This window comes from Phalangium opilio, unplaced genomic scaffold (assembly GCF_054372755.1).
Source record: "Phalangium opilio isolate 3A_F unplaced genomic scaffold, DU_Popi_V2 ptg000013l_1, whole genome shotgun sequence".
Taxonomy (NCBI): Eukaryota; Metazoa; Arthropoda; class Arachnida; order Opiliones; family Phalangiidae; genus Phalangium; species Phalangium opilio.
Window position 1 is genome coordinate 2,295,365 of NW_028324148.1, and position 13,802 is coordinate 2,309,166.

The 13,802-nt window shown below is 44.2% G+C and overlaps 43 non-coding genes across 43 annotated transcripts; all 43 read right to left on the bottom strand.

Moving 5' to 3' along the window:
- Nucleotides 1-694: 694 nt before the first annotated feature.
- TRNAV-UAC (transfer RNA valine (anticodon UAC)) lies at nt 695-767 on the bottom strand. The gene has a single exon. It is a non-coding gene; the product is annotated as a tRNA-Val (tRNA).
- A 201-nt stretch (nt 768-968) lies between these two features.
- On the bottom strand, nt 969-1,041 carry TRNAV-AAC (transfer RNA valine (anticodon AAC)). Its single transcript has one exon. It is a non-coding gene; the product is annotated as a tRNA-Val (tRNA).
- A 63-nt stretch (nt 1,042-1,104) lies between these two features.
- Nucleotides 1,105-1,177, bottom strand: TRNAV-CAC (transfer RNA valine (anticodon CAC)). Its single transcript has one exon. It is a non-coding gene; the product is annotated as a tRNA-Val (tRNA).
- Nucleotides 1,178-1,378: 201 nt separating this feature from the next.
- On the bottom strand, nt 1,379-1,451 carry TRNAA-CGC (transfer RNA alanine (anticodon CGC)). The gene has a single exon. It is a non-coding gene; the product is annotated as a tRNA-Ala (tRNA).
- Nucleotides 1,452-1,514: 63 nt separating this feature from the next.
- Nucleotides 1,515-1,587, bottom strand: TRNAV-AAC (transfer RNA valine (anticodon AAC)). The gene has a single exon. It is a non-coding gene; the product is annotated as a tRNA-Val (tRNA).
- Nucleotides 1,588-1,650: 63 nt separating this feature from the next.
- On the bottom strand, nt 1,651-1,723 carry TRNAV-CAC (transfer RNA valine (anticodon CAC)). The gene has a single exon. It is a non-coding gene; the product is annotated as a tRNA-Val (tRNA).
- A 63-nt stretch (nt 1,724-1,786) lies between these two features.
- TRNAV-CAC (transfer RNA valine (anticodon CAC)) lies at nt 1,787-1,859 on the bottom strand. Its single transcript has one exon. It is a non-coding gene; the product is annotated as a tRNA-Val (tRNA).
- A 200-nt stretch (nt 1,860-2,059) lies between these two features.
- TRNAV-AAC (transfer RNA valine (anticodon AAC)) lies at nt 2,060-2,132 on the bottom strand. The gene has a single exon. It is a non-coding gene; the product is annotated as a tRNA-Val (tRNA).
- Nucleotides 2,133-2,195: 63 nt separating this feature from the next.
- Nucleotides 2,196-2,268, bottom strand: TRNAV-AAC (transfer RNA valine (anticodon AAC)). Its single transcript has one exon. It is a non-coding gene; the product is annotated as a tRNA-Val (tRNA).
- Nucleotides 2,269-2,608: 340 nt separating this feature from the next.
- TRNAV-UAC (transfer RNA valine (anticodon UAC)) lies at nt 2,609-2,681 on the bottom strand. The gene has a single exon. It is a non-coding gene; the product is annotated as a tRNA-Val (tRNA).
- Nucleotides 2,682-2,744: 63 nt separating this feature from the next.
- Nucleotides 2,745-2,817, bottom strand: TRNAV-AAC (transfer RNA valine (anticodon AAC)). Its single transcript has one exon. It is a non-coding gene; the product is annotated as a tRNA-Val (tRNA).
- Nucleotides 2,818-2,880: 63 nt separating this feature from the next.
- TRNAV-CAC (transfer RNA valine (anticodon CAC)) lies at nt 2,881-2,953 on the bottom strand. The gene has a single exon. It is a non-coding gene; the product is annotated as a tRNA-Val (tRNA).
- Nucleotides 2,954-3,426: 473 nt separating this feature from the next.
- Nucleotides 3,427-3,499, bottom strand: TRNAV-CAC (transfer RNA valine (anticodon CAC)). The gene has a single exon. It is a non-coding gene; the product is annotated as a tRNA-Val (tRNA).
- Nucleotides 3,500-3,974: 475 nt separating this feature from the next.
- TRNAV-CAC (transfer RNA valine (anticodon CAC)) lies at nt 3,975-4,047 on the bottom strand. The gene has a single exon. It is a non-coding gene; the product is annotated as a tRNA-Val (tRNA).
- Nucleotides 4,048-4,110: 63 nt separating this feature from the next.
- On the bottom strand, nt 4,111-4,183 carry TRNAV-UAC (transfer RNA valine (anticodon UAC)). The gene has a single exon. It is a non-coding gene; the product is annotated as a tRNA-Val (tRNA).
- Nucleotides 4,184-4,660: 477 nt separating this feature from the next.
- TRNAV-UAC (transfer RNA valine (anticodon UAC)) lies at nt 4,661-4,733 on the bottom strand. The gene has a single exon. It is a non-coding gene; the product is annotated as a tRNA-Val (tRNA).
- A 476-nt stretch (nt 4,734-5,209) lies between these two features.
- On the bottom strand, nt 5,210-5,282 carry TRNAV-CAC (transfer RNA valine (anticodon CAC)). Its single transcript has one exon. It is a non-coding gene; the product is annotated as a tRNA-Val (tRNA).
- Nucleotides 5,283-5,483: 201 nt separating this feature from the next.
- TRNAA-CGC (transfer RNA alanine (anticodon CGC)) lies at nt 5,484-5,556 on the bottom strand. The gene has a single exon. It is a non-coding gene; the product is annotated as a tRNA-Ala (tRNA).
- Nucleotides 5,557-5,619: 63 nt separating this feature from the next.
- TRNAV-AAC (transfer RNA valine (anticodon AAC)) lies at nt 5,620-5,692 on the bottom strand. The gene has a single exon. It is a non-coding gene; the product is annotated as a tRNA-Val (tRNA).
- Nucleotides 5,693-5,755: 63 nt separating this feature from the next.
- Nucleotides 5,756-5,828, bottom strand: TRNAV-CAC (transfer RNA valine (anticodon CAC)). The gene has a single exon. It is a non-coding gene; the product is annotated as a tRNA-Val (tRNA).
- A 63-nt stretch (nt 5,829-5,891) lies between these two features.
- On the bottom strand, nt 5,892-5,964 carry TRNAV-CAC (transfer RNA valine (anticodon CAC)). Its single transcript has one exon. It is a non-coding gene; the product is annotated as a tRNA-Val (tRNA).
- Nucleotides 5,965-6,164: 200 nt separating this feature from the next.
- TRNAV-AAC (transfer RNA valine (anticodon AAC)) lies at nt 6,165-6,237 on the bottom strand. Its single transcript has one exon. It is a non-coding gene; the product is annotated as a tRNA-Val (tRNA).
- Nucleotides 6,238-6,713: 476 nt separating this feature from the next.
- Nucleotides 6,714-6,786, bottom strand: TRNAV-UAC (transfer RNA valine (anticodon UAC)). Its single transcript has one exon. It is a non-coding gene; the product is annotated as a tRNA-Val (tRNA).
- Nucleotides 6,787-6,849: 63 nt separating this feature from the next.
- On the bottom strand, nt 6,850-6,922 carry TRNAV-AAC (transfer RNA valine (anticodon AAC)). The gene has a single exon. It is a non-coding gene; the product is annotated as a tRNA-Val (tRNA).
- A 63-nt stretch (nt 6,923-6,985) lies between these two features.
- Nucleotides 6,986-7,058, bottom strand: TRNAV-CAC (transfer RNA valine (anticodon CAC)). The gene has a single exon. It is a non-coding gene; the product is annotated as a tRNA-Val (tRNA).
- Nucleotides 7,059-7,257: 199 nt separating this feature from the next.
- TRNAV-AAC (transfer RNA valine (anticodon AAC)) lies at nt 7,258-7,330 on the bottom strand. The gene has a single exon. It is a non-coding gene; the product is annotated as a tRNA-Val (tRNA).
- A 63-nt stretch (nt 7,331-7,393) lies between these two features.
- Nucleotides 7,394-7,466, bottom strand: TRNAV-CAC (transfer RNA valine (anticodon CAC)). Its single transcript has one exon. It is a non-coding gene; the product is annotated as a tRNA-Val (tRNA).
- A 63-nt stretch (nt 7,467-7,529) lies between these two features.
- Nucleotides 7,530-7,602, bottom strand: TRNAV-CAC (transfer RNA valine (anticodon CAC)). Its single transcript has one exon. It is a non-coding gene; the product is annotated as a tRNA-Val (tRNA).
- A 336-nt stretch (nt 7,603-7,938) lies between these two features.
- TRNAV-AAC (transfer RNA valine (anticodon AAC)) lies at nt 7,939-8,011 on the bottom strand. The gene has a single exon. It is a non-coding gene; the product is annotated as a tRNA-Val (tRNA).
- A 340-nt stretch (nt 8,012-8,351) lies between these two features.
- Nucleotides 8,352-8,424, bottom strand: TRNAV-UAC (transfer RNA valine (anticodon UAC)). The gene has a single exon. It is a non-coding gene; the product is annotated as a tRNA-Val (tRNA).
- Nucleotides 8,425-8,759: 335 nt separating this feature from the next.
- On the bottom strand, nt 8,760-8,832 carry TRNAV-AAC (transfer RNA valine (anticodon AAC)). Its single transcript has one exon. It is a non-coding gene; the product is annotated as a tRNA-Val (tRNA).
- Nucleotides 8,833-8,895: 63 nt separating this feature from the next.
- TRNAV-CAC (transfer RNA valine (anticodon CAC)) lies at nt 8,896-8,968 on the bottom strand. The gene has a single exon. It is a non-coding gene; the product is annotated as a tRNA-Val (tRNA).
- A 63-nt stretch (nt 8,969-9,031) lies between these two features.
- TRNAV-CAC (transfer RNA valine (anticodon CAC)) lies at nt 9,032-9,104 on the bottom strand. Its single transcript has one exon. It is a non-coding gene; the product is annotated as a tRNA-Val (tRNA).
- Nucleotides 9,105-9,304: 200 nt separating this feature from the next.
- TRNAV-AAC (transfer RNA valine (anticodon AAC)) lies at nt 9,305-9,377 on the bottom strand. The gene has a single exon. It is a non-coding gene; the product is annotated as a tRNA-Val (tRNA).
- Nucleotides 9,378-9,440: 63 nt separating this feature from the next.
- Nucleotides 9,441-9,513, bottom strand: TRNAV-AAC (transfer RNA valine (anticodon AAC)). Its single transcript has one exon. It is a non-coding gene; the product is annotated as a tRNA-Val (tRNA).
- A 340-nt stretch (nt 9,514-9,853) lies between these two features.
- Nucleotides 9,854-9,926, bottom strand: TRNAV-UAC (transfer RNA valine (anticodon UAC)). Its single transcript has one exon. It is a non-coding gene; the product is annotated as a tRNA-Val (tRNA).
- An 887-nt stretch (nt 9,927-10,813) lies between these two features.
- TRNAV-UAC (transfer RNA valine (anticodon UAC)) lies at nt 10,814-10,886 on the bottom strand. Its single transcript has one exon. It is a non-coding gene; the product is annotated as a tRNA-Val (tRNA).
- Nucleotides 10,887-10,951: 65 nt separating this feature from the next.
- TRNAV-AAC (transfer RNA valine (anticodon AAC)) lies at nt 10,952-11,024 on the bottom strand. The gene has a single exon. It is a non-coding gene; the product is annotated as a tRNA-Val (tRNA).
- Nucleotides 11,025-11,499: 475 nt separating this feature from the next.
- TRNAV-UAC (transfer RNA valine (anticodon UAC)) lies at nt 11,500-11,572 on the bottom strand. Its single transcript has one exon. It is a non-coding gene; the product is annotated as a tRNA-Val (tRNA).
- A 609-nt stretch (nt 11,573-12,181) lies between these two features.
- TRNAV-CAC (transfer RNA valine (anticodon CAC)) lies at nt 12,182-12,254 on the bottom strand. Its single transcript has one exon. It is a non-coding gene; the product is annotated as a tRNA-Val (tRNA).
- Nucleotides 12,255-12,729: 475 nt separating this feature from the next.
- Nucleotides 12,730-12,802, bottom strand: TRNAV-CAC (transfer RNA valine (anticodon CAC)). The gene has a single exon. It is a non-coding gene; the product is annotated as a tRNA-Val (tRNA).
- Nucleotides 12,803-12,865: 63 nt separating this feature from the next.
- On the bottom strand, nt 12,866-12,938 carry TRNAV-UAC (transfer RNA valine (anticodon UAC)). Its single transcript has one exon. It is a non-coding gene; the product is annotated as a tRNA-Val (tRNA).
- Nucleotides 12,939-13,415: 477 nt separating this feature from the next.
- Nucleotides 13,416-13,488, bottom strand: TRNAV-UAC (transfer RNA valine (anticodon UAC)). The gene has a single exon. It is a non-coding gene; the product is annotated as a tRNA-Val (tRNA).
- Between the last annotated feature and the right edge of the window lie 314 nt (nt 13,489-13,802).

Genomic DNA, 13,802 nt, shown 5'->3' on the forward strand with positions numbered 1-13,802 from the left:
GACAAAATATGTATCTTCCAGGGCTCGAACCTGGGACCTTCCGCGTGTTAGGCGGGCGTGATAACCACTACACCATAGATACGTAGTGATACTGAGTTTTCCAAGAGACCTAGCTTTTTTTATGCCCAATCACGATGGACAAAATATGTATCTACCAGGGCTCGAACCTGGCACCTTCCGAGTGTTAGGCGGACGTGATAACCACTACACCATAGATACGTAGTGATACTGAGTTTTCCAAGAGACCTAGCTTTTTTATGCCCAATCACGATGGACAAAATATGTATCTACCAGGGCTCGAACCTGGGAGATTCCGCGTGTTTGGCGGACGTGATAACCACTACACCACAGATACGTAGTAGTACTGAGTTTTCTGAGAGATCTAGCTTATATTTATGCCCAATCACGATGGACAAAATATGTATCTACCAGGGCTCGAACCTGGGACATTCCGCGTGTAAAGCAGACGTGATAACCACTACACTATATATACGTAGTAGAACTGAGTTTTCCAAGAGACCTATTTTATTTTTATGCCTAATCACGATGGTCAAAACATGTATCTTATGGGCCTCGAACCTGGGACCTTCCGCGTGTTAGCCAGACGTGATAACCACTATCGCATAGATACGAAGTGATACTGAGTTTTCCAAGAGACCTTGCTTTTTTATGTCCTATCACGATGGTCAAAATATGTATCTAGCAGGGCTCGAACCTGGGACCTTCCGCGTGTAAAGCGGACGTGATAACCACTACACCATAGATACGTAGAAATACTGAGTTTTCCGAGAGATCTAGCTTATTTTTATGCCCAATCACGATGGACAAAACATGTATCTACCAGGGCTCAAACCTGGGACCTTCCGTGTGTAAAGCGGACGTGATAACCACTACACCATAGATACGTAGTTATGTTGAAATTTCCAAGAGACCTAGCTTTTTTATGCCCAATCACGATGGACAAAATACGTATCTACCAGGGCTGGAACCTGGGACCTTCCGCGTGTTAGGCGGACGTGATAACCACTACACCATAGATACGTAGTGATACTGAGTTTTCCAAGAGACCTAGCTTTTTTATGCCCAATCACGATGGACAAAATATGTATCTACCAGAGCTCGAACCTGGGACCTTCCGCGTGTGAAGCGGACGTGATAACCACTACACCATAGATACGTAGTTATGTTGAAATTTCCAAGAGACCTAGCTTTTTTATGCCCAATTACGTTGGACAAAACATGTATCTACCAGGACTCGAAACTGGGACCTTCCGCGTGTTAGGCGGACGTGATAACCACTACACCATATATACGTAGAAATACTGAGTTTTCCGAGAGATCTAGCTTATTTTTATGCCCAATCACGATGGACAAAACATGTATCTACCAGGGCTCGAACCTGGGACCTACCGCGTGCGAAGCGGACGTGATAACCACTACACCATAGATACGTAGTTATGTTGAAATTTCCAAGAGACCTAGCTTTTTTATGCCCAATCTCGATGGACAAAATATGTATCTACCAGGGCTCGAACCTGGGACCTTCCGCGTGTTAGGCGGACGTGATAACCACTACACCATAGATACGTAGTGATACTGAGTTTTCCAAGAGACCTAGCTTTTTTATGCCCAATCACGATCAACAAAATATGTATCTACCAGGGCTCGAACCTGGGACCTTCCGCGTGTGAAGCGGACGTGATAACCACTACACCATAGATACGTAGTGACACTGAGTTTTCCAAGAGACCTAGCTTTTTTATGCCCAATCACGATGGACAAAATATGTATCTACCAGAGCTCGAACATGGGACCTTCCGCGTGTGAAGCGGACGTGATAACCACTACACCATAGATACGTAGTAATGTTTAAATTTCCAAGAGACCTAGCTTTTTTATGCCCAATCACGAAGGACAAAATATGTATCTTCCAGGGCTCGAACCTGGGACCTTCCGCGTGTTAGGCGGGCGTGATAACCACTACACCATAGATACGTAGTGATACTGAGTTTTCCAAGAGACCTAGCTTTTTTTATGCCCAATCACGATGGACAAAATATGTATCTACCAGGGCTCGAACCTGGCACCTTCCGCGTGTTAGGCGGACGTGATAACCACTACACCATAGATACGTAGTGATACTGAGTTTTCCAAGAGACCTAGCTTTTTTATGCCCAATCACGATGGACAAAATATGTATCTACCAGGGCTCGAACCTGGGAGATTCCGCGTGTTAGGCGGACGTGATAACCACTACACCATAGATACGTAGTAATACTGAGTTTTCCGAGAGATCTAGCTTATATTTATGCCCAATCACGATGGACAAAACATGTATCTACCAGGGCTCGAACCTGGGACATTCCGCGTGTAAAGCGGACCTGATAACCACTACACTATATATACGTAGTAGAACTGAGTTTTCCAAGAGACCTACTTTATTTTTATGCCTAATCACGATGGTCAAAACATGTATCTTATGGGCCTCGAACCTGGGACCTTCCGCGTGTTAGCCAGACGTGATAACCACTATCGCATAGATACGAAGTGATACTGAGTTTTCCAAGAGACCTAGCTTTTTTTATGCCCAATCACTATGGACAAAATATGTATCTACCAGGGCTCGAACCTGGGACCTTCCGCGTGTAAAGCGGACGTGATAACCACTACACCATAGATACGTAGTTATGTTGAAATTTCCAAGAGACCTAGCTTTTTTATGCCCAATCACGATGGACAAAATATGTATCTACCAGGGCTCGAACCTGGGACCTTCCGCGTGTTAGGCGGACGTGATAACCACTACACCATAGATACGTAGTGATACTGAGTTTTCCAAGAGACCTAGCTTTTTTATGCCCAATCACGATGGACAAAATATGTATCTACCAGGGCTCGAACCTGGGACCTTCCGCGTGTGAAGCGGACGTGATAACCACTACACCATAGATACGTATTTATACTGAGTTTTCCAAGAGACCTAGCTTTTTTATGTCCTATCACGATGGTCAAAATATGTATCTAGCAGGGCTCGAACCAGGGACCTTCCGCGTGTTAGACGGACTTGATAACCACTACACCATAGATACGTAGAAATACTGAGTTTTCCGAGAGATCTAGCTTATTTTTATGCCCAATCACGATGGACAAAACATGTATCTACCAGGGCTCAAACCTGGGACCTTCCGTGTGTAAAGCGGACGTGATAACCACTACACCATAGATACGTAGTTATGTTGAAATTTCCAAGAGACCTAGCTTTTTTATGCCCAATCACGATGGACAAAATATGTATCTACCAGGGCTGGAACCTGGGACCTTCCTTGTGTTAGGCGGACGTGATAACCACTACACCATAGATACGTAGTGATACTGAGTTTTCCAAGAGACCTAGCTTTTTTATGCCCAATCACGATGGACAAAATATGTATCTACCAGAGCTCGAACCTGGGACCTTCTGCGTGTGAAGCGGACGTGATAACCACTACACCATAGATACGTAGTTATGTTGAAATTTCCAAGAGACCTAGCTTTTTTATGCCCAATTACGTTGGACAAAACATGTATCTACCAGGACTCGAAACTGGGACCTTCCGCGTGTTAGGCGGACGTGATAACCACTACACCATATATACGTAGAAATACTGAGTTTTCCGAGAGATCTAGCTTATATTTATGCCCAATCGCGATGGACAAATAGTGTATCTACCAGGGCTCGAACCTGGGACATTCCGCGTGTAAAGCGGACCTGATAACCACTACACTATATATACGTAGTAGAACTGAGTTTTCCAAGAGACCTATTTTATTTTTATGCCTAATCACGATGGTCAAAACATGTATCTTATGGGCCTCGAACCTGGGACCTTCCGCGTGTTAGGCGGACGTGATAACCACTACACCATAGATACGTAGTGATACTGAGTTTTCCAAGAGACCTAGCTTTTTTATGCCCAATCACGATGGACAAAATATGTATCTACCAGGGCTCGAACCTGGGACCTTCCGCGTGTGAAGCGGACGTGATAACCACTACACCATAGATACGTAGTTATACTGAGTTTTCCAAGAGACCTAGCTTTTTTATGTCCTATCACGATGGTCAAAATATGTATCTAGCAGGGCTCGAACCTGGGACCTTCCGCGTGTAAAGCGGACGTGATAACCACTACACCATAGATACGTAGTAATACTGAGTTTTCCGAGAGATCTAGCTTATATTTATGCCCAATCACGAGGGACAAAATATGTATCTACCAGGGCTCGAACCTGGGACATTCCGCGTGTAAGGCGGACCTGATAACCACTACACTATATATACGTAGTAGAACTGAGTTTTCCAAGAGACCTATTTTATTTTTATGCCTAATCACGATGGTCAAAACATGTATCTTATGGGCCTCGAACCTGGGACATTCCGCGTGTAAAGCGGACCTGATAACCACTACACTATATATACGTAGTAGAACTGAGTTTTCCAAGAGACTTATTTTATTTTTATGCCTAATCACGATGGTCAAAACATGTATCTTATGGGCCTCGAACCTGGGACCTTCCGCGTGTTAGCCAGACGTGATAACCACTATCGCATAGATACGAAGTGATACTGAGTTTTCCAAGAGACCTTGCTTTTTTATGTCCTATCACGATGGTCAAAATATGTATCTAGCAGGGCTCGAACCTGGGACCTTCCGCGTGTAAAGCGGACGTGATAACCACTACACCATAGATACGTAGTAATACTGAGTTTTCCGAGAGATCTAGCTTATATTTATGCCCAATCACGATGGACAAAATATGTATCTACCAGGGCTCGAACCTGGGACCTTCCGCGTGTTAGACGGACTTGATAACCACTACACCATAGCTACGTAGAAATACTGAGTTTTCCGAGAGATCTAGCTTATTTTTATGCCCAATCACGATGGACAAAACATGTATCTACCAGGGCTCAAACCTGGGACCTTCCGTGTGTAAAGCGGACGTGATAACCACTACACCATAGATACGTAGTTATGTTGAAATTTCCAAGAGACCTAGCTTTTTTTATGCCCAATCACGATGGACAAAATACGTATCTACCAGGGCTGGAACCTGGGATCTTCCGCGTGTTAGGCGGACGTGATAACCACTACACCATAGATACGTAGTGATACTGAGTTTTCCAAGAGACCTAGCTTTTTTATGCCCAATCACGATGGACAAAATATGTATCTACCAGAGCTCGAACCTGGGACCTTCCGCGTGTGAAGCGGACGTGATAACCACTACACCATAGATACGTAGTTATGTTGAAATTTCCAAGAGACCTAGCTTTTTTATGCCCAATTACGTTGGACAAAACATGTATCTACCAGGACTCGAAACTGGGACCTTCCGCGTGTTAGGCGGACGTGATAACCACTACACCATATATACGTAGAAATACTGAGTTTTCCGAGAGATCTAGCTTATTTTTATGCCCAATCACGATGGACAAAACATGTATCTACCAGGGCTCGAACCTGGGACCTACCGCGTGCGAAGCGGACGTGATAACCACTACACCATAGATACGTAGTTATGTTGAAATTTCCAAGAGACCTAGCTTTTTTATGCCCAATCACGATGGACAAAATATGTATCTACCAGGGCTCGAACCTGGGACCTTCCGCGTGTTAGGCGGACGTGATAACCACTACACCATAGATACGTAGTGATACTGAGTTTTCCAAGAGACCTAGCTTTTTTATGCCCAATCACGATGGACAAAATATGTATCTACCAGGGCTCGAACCTGGGACCTTCCGCGTGTGAAGCGGACGTGATAACCACTACACCATAGATACGTAGTTACACTGAGTTTTCCAAGAGACCTAGCTTTTTTATGCCCAATCACGATGGAAAAAATATGTATCTACCAGAGCTCGAACCTGGGACCTTCCGCGTGTGAAGCGGACGTGATAACCACTACACCATAGATACGTAGTAATGTTTAAATTTCCAAGAGACCTAGCTTTTTTATGCCCAATCACGAAGGACAAAATATGTATCTTCCAGGGCTCGAACCTGGGACCTTCCGCGTGTTAGGCGGGCGTGATAACCACTACACCATAGATACGTAGTGATACTGAGTTTTCCAAGAGACCTAGCCTTTTTTATGCCCAATCACGATGGACAAAATATGTATCTACCAGGGCTCGAACCTGGCACCTTCCGCGTGTTAGGCGGACGTGATAACCACTACACCATAGATACGTAGTGATACTGAGTTTTCCAAGAGACCTAGCTTTTTTATGCCCAATCACGATGGACAAAATATGTATCTACCAGGGCTCGAACCTGGGAGATTCCGCGTGTTAGGCGGACGTGATAGCCACTACACCATAGATACGTAGTAATACTGAGTTTTCCGAGAGATCTAGCTTATATTTATGCCCAATCACGATGGACAAAACATGTATCTACCAGGGCTCGAACCTGGGACATTCCGCGTGTAAAGCGGACCTGATAACCACTACACTATATATACGTAGTAGAACTGAGTTTTCCAAGAGACCTACTTTATTTTTATGCCTAATCACGATGGTCAAAACATGTATCTTATGGGCCTCGAACCTGGGACCTTCCGCGTGTTAGCCAGACGTGATAACCACTATCGCATAGATACGAAGTGATACTGAGTTTTCCAAGAGACCTAGCTTTTTTTATGCCCAATCACGATGGACAAAATATGTATCTACCAGGGCTCGAACCTGGGACCTTCCGCGTGTAAAGCGGACGTGATAACCACTACACCATAGATACGTAGTTATGTTGAAATTTCCAAGAGACCTAGCTTTTTCATGCCCAATCACGATGGACAAAATATGTATCTACCAGGGCTCGAACCTGGGACCTTCCGCGTGTTAGGCGGACGTGATAACCACTACACCATAGATACGTAGTGATACTGAGTTTTCCAAGAGACCTAGCTTTTTTATGCCCAATCACGATGGACAAAATATGTATCTACCAGGGCTCGAACCTGGGACCTTCCGCGTGTGAAGCGGACGTGATAACCACTACACCATAGATACGTAGTTATACTGAGTTTTCCAAGAGACCTAGCGTTTTTATGTCCTATCACGATGGTCAAAATATGTATCTAGCAGGGCTCGAACCTGGGACCTTCCGCGTGTTAGACGGACTTGATAACCACTACACCATAGATACGTAGTTATGTTGAAATTTCCAAGAGACCTAGCTTTTTTATGCCCAATCACGATGGACAAAATATGTATCTACCAGGGCTCGAACCTGGGACCTTCCGCGTGTTAGGCGGACGTGATAACCACTACACCATAGATACGTAGTGATACTGAGTTTTCCAAGAGACCTAGCTTTTTTATGCCCAATCACGATGGACAAAATATGTATCTACCAGGGCTCGAATCTGGGACCTTCCGCATGTGAAGCGGACGTGATAACCACTACACCATAGATACGTAGTGATACTGAGTTTTCCAAGAGACCTAGCTTTTTTATGCCCAATCACGATGGACAAAATATGTATCTACCAGAGCTCGAACCTGGGACCTTCCGCGTGTGAAGCGGACGTGATAACCACTACACCATAGATACGTAGTAATGTTTAAATTTCCAAGAGACTTAGCTTTTTTATGCCCAATCACGAAGGACAAAATATGTATCTTCCAGGGCTCGAACCTGGGACCTTCCGCGTGTTAGGCGGGCGTGATAACCACTACACCATAGATACGTAGTGATACTGAGTTTTCCAAGAGACCTAGCTTTTTTTATGCCCAATCACGATGGACAAAATATGTATCTACCAGGGCTCGAACCTGGCACCTTCCGCGTGTTAGGCGGACGTGATAACCACTAAACCATAGATACGTAGTGATACTGAGTTTTCCAAGAGACCTAGCTTTTTTATGCCCAATCACGATGGACAAAATATGTATCTACCAGGGCTCGAACCTGGGAGATTCCGCGTGTTAGGCGGACGTGATAACCACTACACCATAGATACGTAGTAGTACTGAGTTTTCTGAGAGATCTAGCTTATATTTATGCCCAATCACGATGGACAAAACATGTATCTACCAGGGCTCGAACCTGGGACATTCCGCGTGTAAAGCAGACGTGATAACCACTACACTATATATACGTAGTAGAACTGAGTTTTCCAAGAGACCTATTTTATTTTTATGCCTAATCACGATGGTCAAAACATGTATCTTATGGGCCTCGAACCTGGGACCTTCCGCGTGTTAGCAAGACGTGATAACCACTATCGCATAGATACGAAGTGATACTGAGTTTTCCAAGAGACCTAGCTTTTTTTATGCCCAATCACGATGGACAAAATATGTATCTACCAGGGCTCGAACCTGGGACCTTCCGCGTGTAAAGCGGACGTGATAACCACTACACCATAGATACGTAGTTGTGTTGAAATTTCCAAGAGACCTAGCTTTTTTATGCCCAATCACGATGGACAAAATATGTATCTACCAGGGCTCGAACCGGGGAGATTTCGCGTGTTAGGCGGACGTGATAACCACTGCACCATAGATACGTAGTAATACTGAGTTTTCCAAGAGACCTAGCTTTTTTATGTCCTATCACGATGGTCAAAATATGTATCTAGCAGGGCTCGAACCTGGGACCTTCCGCGTGTTAGACGGACTTGATAACCACTACACCATAGATACGTAGTTATGTTGAAATTTCCAAGAGACCTAGCTTTTTTATGCCCAATCACGATGGACAAAATATGTATCTACCAGGGCTCGAACCTGGGACCTTCCGCGTGTTAGGCGGACGTGATAACCACTACACCATAGATACGTAGTGATACTGAGTTTTCCAAGAGACCTAGCTTTTTTATGCCCAATCACGATGGACAAAATATGTATCTACCAGGGCTCGAACCTGGGACCTTCCGCATGTGAAGCGGACGTGATAACCACTACACCATAGATACGTAGTGATACTGAGTTTTCCAAGAGACCTAGCTTTTTTATGCCCAATCACGATGGACAAAATATGTATCTACCAGAGCTCGAACCTGGGACCTTCCGCGTGTGAAGCGGACGTGATAACCACTACACCATAGATACGTAGTAATGTTTAAATTTCCAAGAGACTTAGCTTTTTTATGCCCAATCACGAAGGACAAAATATGTATCTTCCAGGGCTCGAACCTGGGACCTTCCGCGTGTTAGGCGGGCGTGATAACCACTACACCATAGATACGTAGTGATACTGAGTTTTCCAAGAGACCTAGCTTTTTTTATGCCCAATCACGATGGACAAAATATGTATCTACCAGGGCTCGAACCTGGCACCTTCCGCGTGTTAGGCGGACGTGATAACCACTACACCATAGATACGTAGTGATACTGAGTTTTCCAAGAGACCTAGCTTTTTTATGCCCAATCACGATGGACAAAATATGTATCTACCAGGGCTCGAACCTGGGAGATTCCGCGTGTTAGGCGGACGTGATAACCACTACACCATAGATACGTAGTAGTACTGAGTTTTCTGAGAGATCTAGCTTATATTTATGCCCAATCACGATGGACAAAACATGTATCTACCAGGGCTCGAACCTGGGACATTCCGCGTGTAAAGCAGACGTGATAACCACTACACTATATATAGGTAGTAGAACTGAGTTTTCCAAGAGACCTATTTTATTTTTATGCCTAATCACGATGGTCAAAACATGTATCTTATGGGCCTCGAACCTGGGACCTTCCGCGTGTTAGCAAGACGTGATAACCACTATCGCATAGATACGATGTGATACTGAGTTTTCCAAGAGACCTAGCTTTTTTTATGCCCAATCACGATGGACAAAATATGTATCTACCAGGGCTCGAACCTGGGACCTTCCGCGTGTAAAGCGGACGTGATAACCACTACACCATAGATACGTAGTTGTGTTGAAATTTCCAAGAGACCTAGCTTTTTTATGCCCAATCACGATGGACAAAATATGTATCTACCAGGGCTCGAACCTGGGAGATTCCGCGTGTTAGGCGGACGTGATAACCACTGCACCATAGATACGTAGTAATACTGAGTTTTCCGAGAGATCTAGCTTATATTTATGCCCAATCACGATGGACAAAACATGTATCTACCAGGGCTCGAACCTGGGACATTCCGCGTGTAAAGCGGACCTGATAACCACTACACTATATATACGTAGTAGAACTGAGTTTTCCAAGAGACCTATTTTATTTTTATGCCTAATCACGATGGTCAAAACATGTATCTTATGGGCCTCGAACCTGGGACCTTCCGCGTGTTAGCCAGACGTGATAACCACTATCGCATAGATACGAAGTGATACTGAGTTTTCCAAGAGACCTAGCTTTTTTTATGCCCAATCACGATGGACAAAATATGTATCTACCAGGGCTCGAACCTGGGAACTTCCGCGTGTAAAGCGGACGTAATAACCACTACACCATAGATACGTAGTTATGTTGAAATTTCCAAGAGACCTAGCTTTTTTATGCCCAATCACGATGGACAAAATATGTATCTACCAGGGCTCGAACCTGGGACCTTCTGCGTGTTAGGCGGACGTGATAACCACTACACTATAGCTACGTAGTAAAATTGAGTTTTCAAAGAGACCTAGCATATTTTTATGCCTAATCACGATGGTCAAAACATGTATCTTATGGGCGTCGAACCTTGGACCTTCCGCGTGTTAGCCGGACGTGATAACCACTATCCCATAGACACTTAGTAATATTGAGTTTTCCAAGAGACCTAGCTTTTTTTATGTCCTATCACGATGGTCAAAATATGTATCTACCAGGGCTCGAACCTGGGACCTTCCGCGTGTAAAACGGACGTGATAACCACTACACCATAGATACGTAGTAATACTGAGTTTTCCGAGACATCTAGCTTATATTTATGCCCAATCACGATGGACAATATATGTATCTACCAGGGCTCGAACCTGGAACCTTCCGCGTGTTAGGCGGACGTGATAACCACTACACCATAGATCCGTAGTTATGTTGAAATTTCCAAGAGACCCAGCTTTTTTATGCCCAATCACGATGGACAAAGCATGTATCTACCAGGACACGAACTTGGGACCTTTCGCGCATTAAGCGGACGTGATAACCACTACACCATAGATAGGTAGTAATGCTGAGTTTTCCAAGAGACCTAGCTTTTTTATGCCCAATCACGATGGACAAAATATGTATCTACCAGGGCTCGAAACTGGCACCTTCCACGTGTTAGGCGGACGTGATAACCACTACACCATATATACGTAGTAATATTGAGTTTTCCGAGAGATCTAGCTAATTTTTATGCCCAATCACGATGGACAAAACATGTATCTACCAGGGCTCGAACATGGGACCTTCCGCGTGTAAAGCGGACGTGATAACCACTACACCACAGAAACGTAGTAATACTGAGTTTTCCGAGAGATCTAGCTTATTTTTATGCCCAATCACGATGGACAAAATATGTATCTACCAGGGCTCGAACCTGGGACCTTCCGCGTGTAAAGCGGACGTGATAACCACTACACCATAGATACGTAGTTGTGTTGAAATTTCCAAGAGACCTAGCTTTTTTATGCCCAATCACGATGGACAAAATATGTATCTACCAGGGCTCGAACCTGGGAGATTCCGCGTGTTAGGCGGACGTGATAACCACTGCACCATAGATACGTAGTAATACTGAGTTTTCCGAGAGACCTAGCTTTTTTATGTCCTATCACGATGGTCAAAATATGTATCTAGCAGGGCTCGAACCTGGGACCTTCCGCGTGTTAGACGGACTTGATAACCACTACACCATAGATACGTAGAAATACTGAGTTTTCCGAGAGATCTAGCTTATTTTTATGCCCAATCACGATGGACAAAACATGTATCTACCAGGGCTCAAACCTGGGACCTTCCGTGTGTAAAGCGGACGTGATAACCACTACACCATAGATACGTAGTTATGTTGAAATTTCCAAGAGACCTAGCTTTTTTATGCCCAATCACGATGGACAAAATATGTATCTACCAGGGCTGGAACCTGGGACCTTCCTTGTGTTAGGCGGACGTGATAACCACTACACCATAGATACGTAGTGATACTGAGTTTTCCAAGAGACCTAGCTTTTTTATGCCCAATCACGATGGACAAAATATGTATCTACCAGAGCTCGAACCTGGGACCTTCTGCGTGTGAAGCGGACGTGATAACCACTACACCATAGATACGTAGTTATGTTGAAATTTCCAAGAGACCTAGATTTTTTATGCCCAATTACGTTGGACAAAACATGTATCTACCAGGACTCGAAACTGGGACCTTCCGCGTGTTAGGCGGACGTGATAACCACTACACCATATATACGTAGAAATACTGAGTTTTCCGAGAGATCTAGCTTATATTTATGCCCAATCACGATGGACAAATAGTGTATCTACCAGGGCTCGAACCTGGGACATTCCGCGTGTAAAGCGGACCTGATAACCACTACACTATATATACGTAGTAGAACTGAGTTTTCCAAGAGACCTATTTTATTTTTATGCCTAATCACGATGGTCAAAACATGTATCTTATGGGCCTCGAACCTGGGACCTTCCGCGTGTTAGGCGGACGTGATAACCACTACACCATAGATACGTAGTGATACTGAGTTTTCCAAGAGACCTAGCTTTTTTATGCCCAATCACGATGGACAAAATATGTATCTACCAGGGCTCGAACCTGGGACCTTCCGCGTGTGAAGCGGACGTGATAACCACTACACCATAGATACGTAGTTATACTGAGTTTTCCAAGAGACCTAGCTTTTTTATGTCCTATCACGATGGTCAAAATATGTATCTAGCAGGGCTCGAACCTGGGACCTTCCGCGTGTAAAGCGGACGTGATAACCACTACACCATAGATACGTAGTAATACTGAGTTTTCCGAGAGATCTAGCTTATATTTATGCCCAATCACGATGGACAAAATATGTATCTACCAGGGCTCGAACCTGGGACATTCCGCGTGTAAGGCGGACCTGATAACCACTACACTATATATACGTAGTAGAACTGAGTTTTCCAAGAGACCTATTTTATTTTTATGCCTAATCACGATGGTCAAAACATGTATCTTATGGGCCTCGAACCTGGGACATTCCGCGTGTAAAGCGGACCTGATAACCACTACACTATATATACGTAGTAGAACTGAGTTTTCCAAGAGACTTATTTTATTTTTATGCCTAATCACGATGGTCAAAACATGTATCTTATGGGCCTCGAACCTGGGACCTTCCGCGTGTTAGCCAGACGTGATAACCACTATCGCATAGATACGAAGTGATACTGAGTTTTCCAAGAGACCTTGCTTTTTTATGTCCTATCACGATGGTCAAAATATGTATCTAGCAGGGCTCGAACCTGGGACCTTCCGCGTGTAAAGCGGACGTGATAACCACTACACCATAGATACGTAGTAATACTGAGTTTTCCGAGAGATCTAGCTTATATTTATGCCCAATCACGATGGACAAAATATGTATCTACCAGGGCTCGAACCTGGGACCTTCCGCGTGTTAGACGGACTTGATAACCACTACACCATAGCTACGTAGAAATACTGAGTTTTCCGAGAGATCTAGCTTATTTTTATGCCCAATCACGATGGACAAAACATGTATCTACCAGGGCTCAAACCTGGGACCTTCCGTGTGTAAAGCGGACGTGATAACCACTACACCATAGATACGTAGTTATGTTGAAATTTCCAAGAGACCTAGCTTTTTT